This window comes from Tupaia chinensis, unplaced genomic scaffold, assembly GCF_000334495.1.
Source record: "Tupaia chinensis unplaced genomic scaffold, TupChi_1.0 Scaffold148587_1, whole genome shotgun sequence".
In the NCBI taxonomy this organism is placed as follows: Eukaryota; Metazoa; Chordata; class Mammalia; order Scandentia; family Tupaiidae; genus Tupaia; species Tupaia belangeri.
The window spans coordinates 1607500-1626292 of NW_006208436.1; the positions used below are offsets into that span (position 1 = coordinate 1607500).

General features: G+C 40.9%; 1 protein-coding gene across 1 annotated transcript in view; it reads left to right on the forward strand.

Annotated features, from left to right (window-relative positions):
• The first annotated feature begins 9910 nt into the window (after positions 1 to 9910).
• Positions 9911 to 18793, forward strand: part of STEAP4 (STEAP4 metalloreductase) — a 32119-nt gene continuing 23236 nt past the window's right edge. Inside the window, exon 1 of the mRNA XM_006170475.3 lies at positions 9911 to 10040. The gene's annotated coding sequence lies outside the window, so the exon portion shown is untranslated. The remainder of the gene's footprint in view (positions 10041 to 18793) is intronic.

Below are 18793 nucleotides of genomic sequence, written 5' to 3' on the forward strand. Positions count from 1 at the left end.
AAAAAAAAAAAAAAAAGAGCAGAACCCTGAGAAAAGCAAGAGATAAAGTAGCCAGAGGCATTTGGCCTTTTCTGAACATTTTTAGCACAAAAATACTTGGCAATCAGTAGAGCTGGTAATTTGAGCATTCTGCTCAAGCTGAGGAAGCACAGGTTTAACCTTACCAGTACATTTTTTACATGAATGGTCTCAAAGATCTTAAATTTCTACATACCTCTGTTAGGGATTTTGTTCGGTCCACCATTTTTGGTGGACTGAACAAACCATTCATTCTCACATTCATTCAGTGATTTTTTTTTTTTTTAAGACCTCGCCATGTGCCAGTCACCACCCTAAGTGTCACATACACATGAGAGCATGAATTACCCAAGTCTTTGTCTTCCTGCTCCTGAGTTCCAGGAGACAGGCAAACAATGTCCAGAATAAACAAATGAATTCTAGTATGTATAAAAGTAATGAGTGTTGTGAAAATAAAGTGGAACACAGTAAAGAGAAGCAAGAGGAAAGGAAGTAGGCGTGTGTGGGTGTAATTGTAAATAGGGCTGCTTTGACTGCTCTATGACAAATGATCCCTAAGTTACATCATTAAGTGAAAAAAGCAAGATGTAAAGAATGTGGCCAGTAAGCTGCCAGTTATTTTCTTAAGTGTACATATAAACATATATATATATGTGTGTGTGTGTGTGTACATGTGTGTATATGTATGTGTATATATGTATGTGTGTGTGTATATATATATATATGTGTGTGTGTGTGTGTGTGTGTGTGTGTAGTCGACCACTGTCTCTGAAAGGAACCTAATAAATCATCAATGTAGTTGACTTCAGAAAAGGAAGGGAACTCAACATCCAGCAGAAAAAGCTGTTTAGGTCCCAAATCCTGTTTATTAGACAATGGTAGAAAACAAGATTTTTTTTAAATGTTCAAAATCGGGGCCAGCAGGTAGTATGATGGGTAAGGGCACTGGACTCCCACATGGTCGACCACAGTCCGAATCTTGGACCTGGCAGCTTGCTTTCTCACTTTCCCTTTCTCTCTCCCCCTCGTGAAATTAAAATAAATAAAGTTAAATAAAATAATTTTTTTAAAAGTCCAATGTCTATTTGTTTCTAATTATCCTTCTGTTAATATCACCATAAATGTGGGGTTTTTGATAATTTTATTTCATTTTATCACTTATTTACATTTAATTATTGCACATTTTATGGCTTACAATATGGTTTTTCCCTTTTTTTTTTTTTTTGGAGAGGTTTTTGCTACAGGGCACGTGCACGCGCCAGACAGAGAGAGACAGAGAGACAGAAAGCGAGAAATCACCCCTCAGGGGGGATGGCCATGCCGCAATCCCTTCTCCTCCATTCTCCTCTCAGGATCTTGGGCACGCACGCACACTTGCCTGGCGCGAGTTTCAAGCCACTGGGTCCGGGACGCGAACCGCGGTCAACTATGTGGGAGTCCAGCGACATAGCCATTACGCTAACTGCTGGTTCCCAAGAGACTTTTGCTTTAAGGTGCATGCACTTGCCAGAGAGACAGAGATACAGGAAGCAAGAAATCACCTTCTGGAGGAAAGGCCACACTGCAATCCCCTCTCCTCCAGTCTCCTCTTGGGATTTTGGGCATACATGTACAAGCGCCCAGCATGAGTTTCAAGCCACCAGGCCCAGAACTCAAACCACAGTTGACTACATGGGAGTCCAGCGATATAACAATTACGCCATCTGCTAGCCCTTGCAATCCAGTTTTTCAAAGCATGCATATAGTCTGTGATAATCAAATCAAGGCTATTACCATACATACCACTTTCAACAAAGTACTTTACATCCTTCAGTCTGTTAAATGCTAATTTCCTGAGCACCTCCTACCCTCTCCCCATAACTCATCCCCCTCGTATACGGTGTTTGGTATCTACATTTGTCCTTCCTGCTATCATGCCTTCTAATCTTTCTGTTTCTGCAATAGAGTGCAGACATCTGGTATATATTGAGCAGGGACATACGATGCTTGTCTTTCCTAGTTTGGGTTAGGGAAAAAAACTTTTCAATATACTCATTTTGTATCTTAAATTTTGCACCTGTACATCCATTCATTAAATATTTTAATTCTTTTAAGTGAAATTGCACATAACCTAAAACAACTAATAGTAATTAAATCTCTTTTTTTGGTAAATAATCTGTCAATCTAAAATAAATAATCTATTTTTGGTACTACCAAGTCATCTATATTTAATACTATCAGCATGATAGCATAAAATTGAATAGCTGTCTTTAAAATAAATAATTCCAAGAAAGAAAAATAATTCTTACCAAGTAATAGATATTTACAGTAAAAAAAAAAAAAAAAAACAGGAAACAAATGCCTTAATATTTTCACTGTTCTTGGAACCAGCAGATGGCATAGCAGTTAGGTCGCTAGACTCCCAAATGGCTAATCATGATTTGAGTCCCAGATCCTGTAGTTTGAAACACACCAGGCATGTGTGTGGATGTGCCCAAGATCCCAGGAGAAGAATGGAGAAGGGATTGCACTGTAGCCATCCCTCTCCCTACCCCCAAGGGGCAGGGGGATGTGATTTCTCACTTTCCTTCTCACTGTTTCTCTCTCTCTCTCTCTCTGGTGAGCACACACATCCTAAGGCAGCAACCTCTACAAAATAAAATAAAATAAAATAATATTTTCACTATTCTTATCCTTTGCTTTCCTCCTGTGACCTGTTTTATACTAATTTCACTGCTAATTCTATACAAAACTGAAGAGGGCTATATTCCATTTAATATTCTTTATTTACTTGTTTCCTCTTTTTAAAAATTATTTTATTTATTTATTTTAATTTGCTATAGGGCATATGTGCTCAACAGAGAGAAACAAAAAAAGAGAGAGAAAGTGAGAAAGCAAGCTACCAGGTCCCAGACTCGAACTGCAATCAGTCATGTGAGAATCCAGCACCCTAACCACCACACTACCTTCTGGCCTCTGTTTATCTCCTCCTTCACATGTGAGACTCCAATTAGCCCTACTTTACTGGCACCAGACATAGAAGCTGGACTGAAGTTGCCTTTATCCATATTTCACTACTAAGGGTAACCACCACCCTACAGCTATGGCTGTGCAGCAGCTTGTTCTGTTACTGTGTATACCAGGAGGCAGGGTGGAACTGAAATGGCATATCTTCAGTTGGGGAATTACCTGAGAAGTCTCTGTTGACATCGGCCACAATTTACCAAGTCACTCAGCTGAAACCTCTCTCCACCTCTTCAAATTATTTTGAACATCTTGTCCTTTGGTAACATCATAACTAAGTAACCTCCTAGGAGGTCTGGGCCCCTCCTAGATTTCTATGGGTGACAGTTAACCTATAGATCCTGCCAGTGCCCCAGGAGAGTCAAAAATTAATACAGACTTAGGGAACCAGCAGTTAGCGTAATGGCTATGTCGCTGGACTCCCACATAGTCGACCGCGGTTCGCGACCCAGACCCGGTGGCTTAAAACTCACGCTGGGCATGTGTGCATGCGTGCCCAAGATCCTGAGAGGAGAATGGAGGAGAAGGGATTGCGGCATGACCATCCCCCTGGGGGGGGTGATTTCTCGCTTTCTGTCTCTATGTGTCTCTTTGCCTGTCTGGCGAGCGCACGTGCCCTATAGTGAAAATCTCTCCAAAAAAAAAAAAAATTAATACAGACTTGGACCTAGACAGTCAGAGATCCAGATAAAGAGGACAGGGATTCCTTACTCACTTTTAATTCACAGAAGTAGTTGTGGCTGCCCTTCACCTTTAACTTTGTCAGTGGCTTTTTAAAATATTATTCACTTATCCCACTCATTCAACTCTTCCACTTTTACCTTCTCTTGAACCTAAAGACAGTTTCCTTAGAGCGTGTCTTATTTTTAAATTCTTTATTGTCATTCCTGACACTACTTAGCCCAGTCACCAATACTGTCAGTGTCTGGCATATTTTCCCATCAGTACTTTTTTTGGGTACAGGTGGGTGGTGAAATGTTGCTTGCTTTTGCTTCCTGGTCTGTGTTGGCAGTGATCCTAGAAATTAGTGAAAACCAAGTCAATGACCTAGTTTCTCCTCTATACCCTCTGCAGTTTCTCAGGACAAGGGAACGAGGAAGAGGTTTCTATTTGCCCCCTTCCTAGTCAAGTAGGAAAGAAGTAGGAAAAGAAGTTTTCTGAGACAGGAAATTAATTTTACAAATGTTATCAGAAAGTACTGAGAAACACCAGTCTCAGAAATTGTTCACTCAAATCCCAGATCTACTACTGTAGCAGAAAACTCGGAGAGGTTCTGTTAGTTTGTTTTGAACAATGAATGGTATCCTCATTCCCGTCGCCTACTGTGATGAGGCTGCCAGAGCAGGCTGTGTGATCAGAGGAGCACAGCTGGGCAGGTACCCTTCTCTTCCTACATAATCCAGTTTTATTAGTTAGAACTATAAGACACCAGACCCCCAATTATTGACTTGAATACCTAAAAGCCCAGGATACAGAGTCCTCTTCAGGTATGGAGCTCCAACAATTTCAGGAATCTGTCTCTTTCGATCTCTTTGTTCTCCCTTCCCCTGAAGTAGGGTTTTTGTTTTGTTTTGTATTTGTATTTTTTTCCAGAGAGCATTTGCACTCACCAGAGAGAGACAGACAGAGACAGGGGGAGAAAGCACACACAATGGAGCATGGCCATGCCACAAATCCCTTCTCCGTTTTTCCATTCTGTCAGAATCTTGAACACTCATGCACAGATGTCTGGCATATTTTTCAAGCCACTGAGACTAGGATTCCAACCACATGGTCAGTCAGATGATATCCAGCTGCCTTAACCACCAGGCCCTGGGCTTTTCTGAAGTGGCTTTTAAATGGGCTCACTTTCACCTCAGTCACTAAGTTCATGTTCTAGGAGTTCAACAACCCTCTATAAAGACTGTGTTCCTTTCTGGGTTGTTCCAGGAAATATTCCTATTGGCCCAACTCTCAGCAGATATCATTAGTGAGCCAATCACTGTGGACAAGACTCTGTGCTTTGATTAGCCAGACCCAAGTCAAGTACAGCTCCTGGGGCCCCATTAGTACTGTCCATTCGACCTGAACCAAGGGACCGAGATTGTGCAAGGGTGCTTATCAGAAGAAAATGAAAATATAATTAGCAGAAATGAAAACGGATTCTTCAGGGCCAAGACTAGAGGAGGCCAGTGAGGCACTAATGGAATGAACGTGGAGAAGACATTCATTTCAGGTTCATGCAGGATGGGTTTTGAGAGAGAGCATCTCCTCAAATTGTATGCCCTGTCCTCTGCACTCACCTCACCTTAGTCCTGGCCTTGGATGCTGACCAAGCAAACTATAGAATATTCATTACACTGGTATAGTTTAAACATCCTCTAAATTCACATGGGACATGGTTGTATGTAAAGGTCTTAGGTGAAAACTTAATCTCTTCATGGTGTCCCAGGGTAGGGCCTTTGGACATGATAAAGTCACTAGGCCAGAGAGTCCCATGACTGGGTTCTGATGTATATGTAAGGAGAGGAAATAAGGGGCCACATGGATTCAGACCAGAACAAGGAAAAAAATCTACGAATGGTCACTCTGCTCAAGATCCTCCACTGTGTTGTAGCCTCAACATGGAAGTTGACCCCTGGACTCCAAACCCTGAATTGTATAACCCCCTACTTCTTTATAAACCATCTAGTCTCAGGTGTTTCTGTTAGCAGTGCAGTAGCATACTAGGACACACTCATACTCAAAAACATCTCCCAGAGTCCCTGAAACCCCTCCTACTGGAGATTCATTTATTTGGGTTAAACAGAGACATCACTACAAGTCCTGCAATTATTTTTCTTCTAAAACAGCTAGAAGGCAAAATTTTAAGGCAATAAGAGTATCCCATGCACACGCCAATTATAGACTATCAATCAGTCACCTCCAGGGCCAGCACCTCAAGCCCCACCCTATAATGTGGTACAGCACATACAAGGAGAGACGTAGGGGTCAGAGAAGGAATGCCCAGAACCTGAGGCAGCATCAAAGGAAACCCCTGAAGAGGAGAAAAATGAAATAGAAAAGAAAATACAAGATTTTAAAGGTAGGCTGGCCTTATAGCCTAGTGGTTAAGGGAGCCAGAGTCTACATAGCCAACTGCAGTTTGAATCCCAGCCCCAGAGACTTGAAAAACACCCTGGGCATGTGTGCATGCTTGCCTGAAATCTCAAGAAGATCAAAAAATTAAAGAGAAAGAATTATGGCATGACCACACCCATGGAGGATTCTCTCTCTCTCTCTCTCTCTCTCTCTCTTTTCCCTCTCTGGTGAGCATACGTTCCCTCTGGCAATTAAAAAAAAAATGTTAAAGGGAACTCTTAACCTGTTTACCTCATCACTTAATCACACTTAATGAACGCTGACTCTAATCCTACTTTATCAATTTGCCTAAATTCTGACGCAGGGACTTTTGGGTAGCAAGTTGGTGAGGGAGAAAGTAGTAAGAAAGTGTAAGAGGCACAGTAAATATAGAAATCCCCAAACAAGAACTCTGGTGGTGGACAACATCTGGGAAGTCTTCCCTAAAGTTCTGATGATGAAGCTAAGAAAGAAGGATCAGTCCTGCCAACAGCAAATCCTTGGGCGCTTAGTTTGCTAGAATATTTTGGAAGTATAATTTCCCCCTACAGCAAGGATTTAAGGAAAGACTAGAAGAGTAATGAATTTTGTGCCCCTCCTAGGCTCAAGGGAAAAATCAGTCTTTAAACCACAAGCTAAAAAAGTCAGCTGACTCTTAAGTTTGGTATTAACAAAGGCAATTTTTCCTTTCCCTCATATCCCAATAATCTTTTTCTAGGACTGTGGTTGCCTTTGGCAAAGCAAAGCGCTTACATAACTGAAATATATCTGCCTCTCATAAAAATTGGGTTCAAGATGTTTCATCCACCTAATAATTATAAGTATATATAATGTAATCATTTTGTTATTAGTTGGTGTACATATTTGGGAATATAGTTCTCCAGTACTTCAACTCATAACGGATCCACACTCCACCTAGAAGCCATAGTGTCCCGGTCCATAGACCCCCATCTGTCTGCTTCTGACAATAGATTTGTAACCACAGTTGCAGCTGAATATTTTAACCAGAGTCTAGTAAATCTTGGAATCTTACAACCCACTTTCCTGTCTCTCATATAAAAATGGCTTCCACAGGGTGTGCCCACAGGAAGATAATGTGGTGGCTAGAGTGTCTGGTGCCCGCAGTAACTGTATCCTCGCAGGAACTACTTGCTTTATATTCCACTGAGAACTAATACAGCTGTGTTCTGGTTGTATCAAGGTCAGTGTTCTAAGAATCAAGCTTCTGTTATGCCTGTATAGCTCTGTGGTTAAGTACTCTGCATTGGGAGCTGATCCCCTATGGTCAGCCACAGTTTGAATTCCAGCCCCAGCAACTTAAAAAATACACTGGGCATATAAGTGTGCATGTCCCAAATCCTGATGGGTCAGAGAAATGGAGGGAAAAGGATTGTGACATGATCATGCCCCATTGAGAGGTTCTCCCTCTTGCAAAAAACAAACAAACAAACGAACAAAAGCAATGTTTCTGTTCCCACAACACCTAAAACTAGATGCTAGATCAAGGACAAATCATGAAATTGTGTTGACTCACCATGAGGCCTCTTTCTGTCTCTGTCTCTCCGGTGAGCACATGCGCCCTATTGCAAAAATCTCTCTTAAAAAAAAAAAAAAAAAAAAAGAAGAAGAAGAAGAACACTTGCTAGTCCCCAAACTAGGAAAATTCAATTGTATAAAATCAATAGGGCTTTTGTTTGCTTGTTTGTCAGGTTTTAGCCACAGGGTGAGTGTACTCACCAGAAAGAGACAGAGAGAGGGAAGGTGAAAAATCACCCTCCCCTGGGGGAATCACCACATCACAATCCCTTCTCTTCCATTCTCCTCTTAGGATTTGGGGTATGGATGCACATGCAGCCGGCATGATTTTTAAGCCTCCTGGTCTAGGACTCAAACCACAGTGGGCCATGTAGGGGTCCAGCACCTTAACCACCAAGTCATTTGCTGGTCCAAAGTGTGCATGCATGCCCAAGATCCTGAGAATGGAGGAGAAGGGATTATGGTGTAGTCATGCCCCCAGGGGGTGATTTCTTACTTTCTGTCTCTCTGTCTTTCTGGTAATCGCATGCACCCTATAGCAAAAACAAAATAAAATAAAATTAATCAACAAAACAAAAAAACAAACAGAAAAACTCGATCAAAAAATAAAAAGAAATATAAATTACACTATATTGAGAAAGAAAAGATAATTACAACTAGTGGCTTGGAGACCACTTCTTAGCAAACGGAAATTTGGCCAAAATGTGCTGGGAACAAACTTCTCATGTGGCTAGGCGTTGGGACCTTGGCCAGCTAGCCCTGGGTAAGAAATAAATTTCAAACTTGTGTTTCAAACTCCAAAGTTTATGGGTGCAGAGATGCTTTGCCCTATAGGTTAACATAGGTTATCAAGGGGCTGGCAGGTGGCATGGTGGTGAAGGGTGCTGGATTCCCACATGGCCAAGTGTGGTTTAAGTCCCAGACCTGACTTGCCTTCTCACTTTCCCTCTCTCTCTCTCTTGCTCTGTCCTTCTCTGGTCAAAATTTAAATAAATAAAATAATTCTTTTTTAAAAAAACACAGGTTATCAGATTTTACACTACCATGGTTGTGGTTTCTGAACTCCTCTTCCTATTGCATACACAGTCATGTGTCACTTAAGGTGGGGATACACTCTGAAAATTTCAACACTGGGTATTCTGCCATTGTGGGAACAGCAAAGACTGCATTTATATAGACCTGACTGGTATAGGCTACAACACACCCAGGCTAATAGATATAGCCTAGGATAATTTTATGGAACCACTGTGTTTTTTTAATTAATTAATAATTCATTTCATTTTATTTATTTTAATTTAACCATAGACGGAAACACAGAGAGACAGAGAGAAAGAAAGTGAGAAAGCAAATTACCAGGTCTGGAACCGGAACCATCGTGGGCCATGTGGGAACCCAGTGCCTTTAACCACCACACTACCTGCCGGCCCCGACCACTGTGATTTTATATACTGTCAATCACTGATTAAAATTTTGCTATGTGGGAACCAGCAGTTAGCGTAATGGCTATATGTCACTGAACTCCCACGTAGCTGACCGCAGTTCCAGTCCCAGACCTGGTGGCTTAAACTCACGCCAGGCGCGTGTGCATGCGTGCCTCAAGACCCGTAGAGGAAAATGGAGAAAGGATTGCGGCATGGCCATCCCCCCTGGGGGGGTGATTTCTCGCTTTCTGTCTGTCTCTCTCTGTCTTTCTGGCGAGCGCACGTGCCCTATAGCAAAAACCTCTCCAAAAAAAAAATTTTTTTTTGCTATGTGGACCATGACTATATTTATAATAACGTATTATCTCTCTTTCACTCAGTTTGTTTCTTTGAATGGTTTAATCTGCCTAAATAAAAGCCTGAAAAGCCAAGATTATCTAAACTATGAGCCCTGTAAGAGCCCAGAGCTTCCTTGAGGCAGGGAAAGATGTCACCTTTTACTCTGAACTGAGACAAAATGTCAAGAGAACTGCCTAGAAAACTAGCCCCACCAGCTACACAGAGACCCCTCTGGCTGCTTTAGAAAAAAGGTCTCCTTTCCAAGCCTTAATCAGCCTGAAATGCACAGATCCCAGGGGGTCCAGGGGAAGCCCCTTAAAATGCTTAATTACCAGAGAGCAATGGCACTGACTGCGGCAACAGCAGCACCGGAAGTTCTTGTCCTTCCAGCTGCCTGGGAATCCCAGCCTAAACTCTTCCTGGAAACGCTTTCCTCACCCGCGTCTCTTGCGAAATCCAGCGGGCCCTCCCTCCTCTCTCAGTTCTTATATCAGCGCTTGGAGCCGCAGCGCTGACCTGGAGGAGCCTGGAGCCCCGCGCTCTGCCCGCCTTTCCCTTTTCCGCAGCGCGCACCCGGTACAGCTGCGCTGGACACTCACTGCCCTGGAAGCGAGTCTCTCGCAGGTGGGTCCCATTGTTGGCTATTTATTGCCTTGTAGCTTTTAGACCTCATCCCTTATCTGCCTCAGCGGACCTCAAAAGCCCCTGCTTCTAGACCCCCCTCCCCTCCCCAGCCTGTGCACAGTAAAGAGAAGGTGCTTGCAAACTCCCAGCGGCTCCCTGGCACCCAGAAGGGTCATTCCAGGCCTCAGTGTGATCAGTTAAGCGATTGAGCAGTCTTCTAGCTTCCAAAGGAGAAGGATTTCGGGGGTTGGATTCCTCTCTGCATCTTACATCTGGCTTGGAACTACCTGTGGCGCCCATCCAGCCGGAGCTTGGAAGAGACTTCAGCAATCTCTACAATCTCAGATCTGAGGCTGCTCTTGACCAACAGCAGAAAATTTGTCCTGAGATCTGATACCACTTCCATCTTGATCTTGATTTAGATTTCCTTATGCAGTTTAGCCATTGCTTTTCCAGAGAAGTCTTATTCAGAATATAACGTATTGTGAATAGTAACTACAAGGGGAGGCTCTTCAAAAAGAATCATGGAAAATGCTTATTATGGAAAAAAAAAAGATCATACTCAGATTTCAAACAGAAAAACTAGTACCAAAATACATTTGTACTTTAATTCCATTTTTCTGAGAACTTTTTGAAGTCCCCTGGTAAAGCCTTGGTTCCCTATTTGTCCAGAGACAGGTATAAGATAAATTTTTCCTCTTGATGGTAATTTAGGAATTTTTTCAAGAGCTGACTGGTGTGGTAGGAAATGAATTGGACAGAAAATGGGGGCGGGATGGAGAATTCTCATCCTAGTCCTAACTTGAAACTCAACATCTCAGCCTCAGTTTCTACAGATGTAAAATAAAATCTTCTCGAACAAATAATTCACAAAGACTAACTCTGACAAAGGGAATAAGCCACAACAAAGATGCCTGCAGTTTCAAAATATGTTAAAATTGTTATTAATGCCAGAAATATCATTGAATAATTACTTTTTTCATAATAATACAGGTTTCTTTTTTTTTTTTTGAGAGAAATTTTGCTGTTGGGTGCATGTACTCTCTGGAGAGACAGAGAGACAGAAAGCAAGAAATCATCCCCCAGGAGGGACAGTGACTCTCAATCCCTTCTCCTCTATTCTTCTCTTGAGATTTTGGGCACGCACGCACATGTGCCTGTCATGAGTTTTAAGTTGCTGGGTCCAGGACTCAAACCATGGTCGACTATGTGGGAGTCCAGTGACGTCATCATGATGCCATCTGCTGGTCCCCAGGTTTCATTTTGATAAGGAAACTCCGCAGCTGTGGAGAGTCTCTTCCCACAGGAACATCTTAAAGTTCTGCCACATTTATCATCTAGAGAATGCTCTCAGCTTCCAAAACCATTCTTCAGCCTTACTATGTGAAATGTCCTATTCCCTACAAATGGCAGTCATATAAATGTCACTCACATGAAAGAACATTTTTTTCTGATACGGTAGATGTAATTTTATAAAATGGCACATTTATTTGAAGCAGTAACTTTTTTGAGATATGGCCTTTTGCAATGCCCTGAGTTTTTCAGAATGCTGTGATTTAGCACAGTATGAGAGCCTACTTCTACCTGCATGGCAAACACTGCCAGCCCAGCAAATGGGATGAAGCACTCCCTGTTAATCAGACTCTGAGCTTGTAAAGTAAATAGTACATGTGTACAGAAAAATTGGGTCATAGCACTTTCTCCATTTGGCAACATTATGGTTCTCCTGAAGATCAGAGCAACGTGAGGTTCAGAAACCAGCATATACGAGGCCTGACCCCTAACTTGAGAATGATATCCAGACTTCTGCCTTGCTTAAACATGCCATTATTTAAGAGACCAAACAGAGTTTTATAAGCCTGTAAATAAATAGAAAAATTAAGAATCCTGGGCGTTGCACTGTATTGTGAAAATGTTTAAGGAAAATAGGCTAATTTGTTGGGTCTAGCAGATGGTGTAATGGTTACATCATTGGACTCCCAGGTAGTTGACTGTGGTTCAAATCTCGGACCCATTGGCTTAAAACTCACACCACGCATGTGTGCATGCATGCCCAAAATTCCAAGAGGAGAATGGAGAAGAAGGGATTGTGGCATAGCCATCCTCCCAGGAAGGGGTTTCTCACTTTCTGTGTCTGCATCTCTTTCTGTCTCTGGTGAGCACAGAAGTCCTATAGCAAAAATTTCTCTCACAAAAAAAAAAGAAAAGAAAAATAGACTCATCCAGAATAGAACTTTGAAGTTGAAGAAACCATTAATGGTCACTTTGTACTACCTTGTCTCTTGAAGGACGGTTCCTAAATCACCCACCATTGTTAACAGGATATAAATGCTCCTTTTAACATGAGCAGCTGATTCTGCGGTCGCTCTCAAAAACATATTCCAGTGTTCCATGATCCTCACTATTTAATTCTCTTATAATCAATTTAAATATTTTTCATCAACTACTATTTAAAAATAAGATTGTCTTTAAAAATCTTAAGAAGACTGGGACTAGCAGATGGTATAATGGTTACATTGCTGGACTCCCACACAATCTACCACGCTTTAAGTCCCAGACCCGGCAGCTTAAAGCTCATGCTGGGCATGTGTGCATCTGTGCCCAAAATTCTGAGAGGAGAATGGAGGAAAAGGGATTGCAGTGTGGCCATCCACCCTACAGGGTGATTTCTTACTTTCTGTCTCTCTGTCTCTGTCTCTCCAGGGAATGCATGCATCTTATAGCAAAAATCTCTCCAAAAAAAGGAAAATCTTAAGAAGGCTGATGAGCTATAAACAAAGACACAGCACCCACCCCAACCCCGCAGCCCGCCCACACACACAGCACACCAACCATAGTACAATAGCCTTCAAAGCTTGAGACTCGCTAGACATCTTCCAGCTAGTTTTCCAAGGAGATCATCAATTAAGTGCCTACAGTACATCTGATAATTCCTACTACGATCTAGAATAGCTTGTGTATTATGATGTTTTCTGGGTGGAATTTTTTTTAAGTTTAAGCTAGATAATAATAGAAACCTGTTTATTCTTTGCACATCCAAAGAGGATGGTTCATTAGTTAATTATAAAGGCTTCCCATTCCACATGATGTGTTAAACCTACTTAAGATATTTTGAATAACTTTTCAGTCATTTCCAAAGCTATCTGAATTAACACAGTCCTCTCATTAAGAAGAAATCAGTCCTAGCATGAATCAAACTAAGTAAAAAACAATTAGTGCTCAAAACAATGCATACTAAGACAACATACTCAGCCTATGTACAAAAGCAATTTGTTCTTCCAAATCAATAAGGAATAGAAAACAAAGAATGCTTGCACAGTTGAAGATTATCTTTCAGAAATGTACCACTGCAAAAGAATGCACTATTCTACTAAAAGATATATTTCCACTCTAATTAACTAGGCAGGACACTGAAGTCCTGATGTAAATTCTTCTCCACAGTGTTCTAGAAGACTTTATTCAGTCATGTGTGAAGAGATCTTATCATTTTGTACTTTTGACAGTCACATATTTTCAAAAAGTTAGTTCAAGAAAAATACAGGTTTTTTGTTTTTGTTTTTGTTTTTTTAATGTTGTGAGAGCATAAGTGTTCTCACCAGAGAGGGAAAGAACAAAAGAAGCACCTGCCATGGGGCATGGTCACACTGCAATCCTCTCTGCCATTTCTCCCTCCTTTCAGGATTTTGAGTACATACATGCATGCACCCAGCATGTTTTTCTTACTTTTTTTTTTTTTTTTGGAGAGGTTTTTGCTATAGGGCGTGTGTGATTGCCAGAAAGACAGAAAGATACAGAGAGGCAGGAAGTGAGAAATCACCTCCCAAGGGGGGATGGCCACGCCATAGTCCCTTCTACTCCATTCTCCTCTCGAGATCTTGGGCATGCACACACATGTGCCCAGCATGAGTTTAAGCCATCAGGTCCGGGACTCAATCCATAGTCAACTACATGAGAGTCCAGCAACATAGCCATTATGCTAACTGCTGGTCCCCCCAGCATGTTTTTCAAGCTGCTGGGTCCAGTATTCAAACCTTGTAGTCAGCCATGTGGGATCAGGCTGCCTTAACCACTAGGTCATGGGCTGGTCCAAGAAATATGTTTTTTAATCTAGATCAGTCCTAACCCAGGATGAAGTAAAGTTCACTTTACATCTTTAAAAGTAGGAATATGTGTACAAAGAGTAATTTTTTAAAAGTTAGAAACTATGATTCTGAATAAAAAGAAAGTTAAGAGGTCATTTACTATGACCATAGGTATGTACTACATAACAATGTTTAGGTCAAAGACGGGCCCCATACGAAATGGTAGTCCCATAAGAATATAATGGAGCTGAAAAATTCCTGTCCCCTTGCGACCTCGTAGCCATTGTAACATCATAGCTCAAGACGTAGCTCAGTGCACCACAAATGCATCACCAGTTAAAGTGATGCTACTATATACAAACTTATTAATACTACACTACTGGTCTTAGAAAAGTATATACCACATACAGTTATGTATAGTACCAAATACTTGATAAGAAATTATTATGATTGGTTTAGATATTTTCTATACTACTCTTTTTATCATTATTGTAGAGTGTATGCCTCTTTATTAAAAAAAAAAAAGTTTTCTACAATGTGCCGTGCCGTTCTGGCAGCAGCCTCAGACATCACAGATTGTTCTTGTCCATTGATTGCATCATTTTTCTTGTCTTTGATTTAATTCCATGTGGTTTTGTTCATCGTGGTCCTTCCAGTGGGACAACATGTGAAGGCCAAAGGCAGTGGTAATAATGATCCTTACCCTGTGTAGGCCTAGGCTCACATGTGTGTTTATGTCTTAGATTTTCAACAAAATAGTTTTAAAAATAAGAAATAAATTAAATATTAAAATTGTGAAGATCTTTATAAACTAAAGACATGTAGAAAGAAAATATTTTTTGCACAATTACTAACGTGTTTGTGTTTTAAGCTAAGTGTTATTACCAAAGAGGCAAAAAGTTAAGAAAAATTTAAACTTCACGAAGTAAAACAATGATAGTAAACTAAGGCTAATTCATTACTGAAGAATTTTTTTTTGTAAATTTAGTATAGCCTAAATGTACAGTGTTTATAAGTCTGCAACTGTGTACAGTAATATCCTAGGCCTTCTTGTTCACTCACCACTCTCACTGATTCACCCAGATCCACTTCCAGTCCATTCATAGTAAGTGCCCTATGTAGGTGTTCCATTTTTTATCTTTAATACTGTATTTTTAATGTACCTTTCCATGCTTAAATACACAAATGCTTATCTTTATGTTATGGTTGCCTGCAGTATTCAGACAGTAACATGTTCTACAGGTCTGTAGCCTAGAAGCAATCATCTGTACCACACAGCCTAGGTATGTAATAAGCTATACCATCCAAGTTTGTTTAAATACAGTCTATGCTGTGTTTGCACAATGATGAAATCACCTGAGGACAAATTTCTAGAACATGCCCCTATCATTAAACTATGCATGACTATATATGGTTTAATCTTAGAGGGTTATTAGAATACAAACTAGATCGTTTTTGACACAACAGGTTTTCAGAGTACTCATGGCACCAGGACTGTGCAGCTTGGGAATCGGAGAGGGCGATTAATGGTCAAAACCTCTGTATCTGCTCTGTTTATACGGTGTGGAGATAGTTGCTTGAGTTCAAGTTAACTGTTAAGGTATGGTGGTTGAAGCAATTTTCCCCAGAAAATTGGAGAAACTTTCTTGTCCTGCTTTTTAGATTAGTGTCCCTCTTTTAGGCTCCCATTCAACACACACATTTCTCTGGCCCTTACACGGTGCATTGTAATGATTTGGTGGAATACCAAATCTACCCCAGACAGGGACCATCTAATTTAACACTTTATCCCTCTTGCATAATACAGTGCCTGGCTCAGAGAGGCTATTCAATAAATCTCTGCTGAAAATGTGAAATCTTACAAAGACGTTGTCGATAACACTGATTTTTTTTCTTGGACAATGCTGACCATCATGGATAATGTATGGAGCTGCCTACATTGGATTAACTAACAGGGTCAAAGCATAGTGGCAAAGTCTACATTTTAACTACCTACCATGTGGGGAGAAATAGGAGATCGTTTTCTACTGTCAGTTCATTCAAAGTAAATCATTGAAAATATTGTAATTTTTTTTAAGTAGAAGAAATTGCTGGAAACTCAGTGTTTCTTTTTGTTTGCCTTAATTGTAATAGCCCTATTTTATTGCTATAGTGAGTAGCTTATTCCATTTTCTGTGGCTATACCAGACTAATGTACACTAGGAAATTTATTGATAATAAAAGATTGTTTGTCCCATGCTTCTGGATGCTGGAACATCAAAAAGCATAATGCCAGTGTCCAGGAAAGATCTTGCTTCATCGTAACATGTCAGAGAGCATTGTGGAGCAGGAGAGCAAGAGAGCCAGGGACAGCTCACTTTTATAACAAAGCCACCCCTGCTGTAACAAACCCACTTCTATGATAGCAGTCTTAATCCATTCATGAGGGCAGATGGATTGCACTTCCAACAAGTGAACTTTGGGGGAGAATGGTACCCAAATAAGATGAAGGAGGCTCATTCATAAGTACATGTGAATCGCCCCCTGGCTATTTCTAAAAATGATAAAGAGATACTTTGAAGCAGAATAGAGTTCCCTTATCTGCAAGGTTACAAGGGATGGAGTCAGATCTACATCAAAATTACTGTATCCTCAAACTGATTTGAAAGTTACTGATATTTAGAAAGTTTTTCATTGGCTTTAATGAGAAGATACATGACAATTCATAGGAAATTTTATTTGAAAGAAGTTAATTCAAAATTGAAACTATCCAGTTACTTTCTAAATATCTCTTACTGCAATAGTCTTTTAAAAAAAAAAAAGCAAAACCCACCAATGGACACTAAATATTAAGTGAGCTCTTGCAGATTATCAAATTATCCAGTCAGTAAATGCTAACATGGTAAGGACAAGCAAATGCCACCATAGTTTTCTGATAATAGCAATCCACTAATCCTGGTCCTGACGTGGACTCTTTGGTGAACTATAGATTTGTAAAACAGTGTTCAGGATGTGGAATGTAAGTGGAGAGTAAGGTAAATTAACCCAGACACAACTGAATCCCTGACCTTGTAGTCATGCACCCCAGGCTTTAATCAAATGATCTAACCAGCCTGGACAGCAGATAATGAACCTACATGATGGAATTCTTGGCTAGGAAATCATGAAACAATCTTAATTTATCTTGACAGATGCTCAGATCTAAATGTGGCAACATATATTAATGAGATCTTTAATTGAACTAGAATTTCAACCAAGAACTTGAACTAAAAATAAACTATAGTGAAATAAAGTAAATAAGATAGCCCTTTATTTCCTCCCTCTTCTCATAATTCATTGGGGGGTGGTGAGATGTCACTGATAGTATCCCTGCTTGCAGCACACGCCACGGCCCGTTCATGGCCAGTTACTACCAATTCATGTAGAAGTATGTATCTCCATAGAACATTAACGTGAAGGAGTTTTTAGTTATGCTCTTATGACTTAACCATACTATACAAGCTAACGTTACTCTTTTCTTTTATGCCGTACTCTTGGCTAGCATTCAAACTAACCAGCCACAATGACACACAGGTAGCACCACTACTTGGGCTGGAAGCTACATGGCAAATCTGGGTTTGGTCACAGACCCACCTAACGCTTTGAGCACAGTTGCACACATCTGTAATCCTAGCTAATTGGGAGACAGGGACCGAAAAAAGTGTGGCACTACAGGACATTGTCAAAAGTCCCCATCTGGGGAACCAGCAGTTGGCATAGTGGCTATGTCGCTGGACTCCCACGTAGTCGACCGCGGTTCACGTCCCGGACCCGGTGGCTTAAAACTCACGCTGGGCGCGTGTGCGTGCGTGCCCAAGATCCCGAGAGGAGAATGGAGGAGAAGGATTTTGCGGCATGACCATCCCCCCTGGGGGGTGATTTCTCGCTTTCTGTCTCTATGTCTCTCTCTGTCTGTCTGGCGAGCACACGCGCCCTATAGTGAAAAACCTCTCAAAAAAAAATAAATAATCCCCGTCTGTCCATTTTTACTCTCTCTTCTTTTTTTTCTCTTTTCCTGTTTTTCTCTCCCCTGTCTTCTCTTGTAAAGAAGAACAAAAATGCTAATCATCAGCAAATCAGATTGCCACAAAATATGTAACACTTTAGCACAAAATAATGAAAATAACTCGTTTTTCAGCAACCACGGTACAGGATTTTCTCTATTTAGAGAAAGAGCTTTCCATAATAGATTTCTTTTAGTATTTGGCTATTAGTAACTTAAGTAAGTTACTAGAACTTACTCTGCAAATCACAAAATGCTATGGAATTCCTTTAATTTTCACTTAAACTGAGGTGGTAGTAAAACAATGGCAGTAATGTGTATTTATGACAAGGGAACACATTTGAGAAATCATATGTAGGGCCTAAAAATTCTTTAGAATAATTTTTTCCCCTATTTCTCTTCTTTATGAGAGAGGGAGAAAGAGGAGGAGGATGCAGAGTCTTTTTATGTCACACTCCTTCTGCACCAGCCTCCAGTCCGCCAGGATTCCAGACCAGGGCAGCAGCACCCAGTGTGCTCAGGTTGGTCTGGGAACTGCACCTGTGTCTTCATGGGGCTACCAGCCTCCCAAGCAGTGGCACTAACTGTGTGCCACCAAAGCTGGGCCTGGGCAAGACTTAAAAATCATTTTTTCTTTTTGAGAGGTTTTT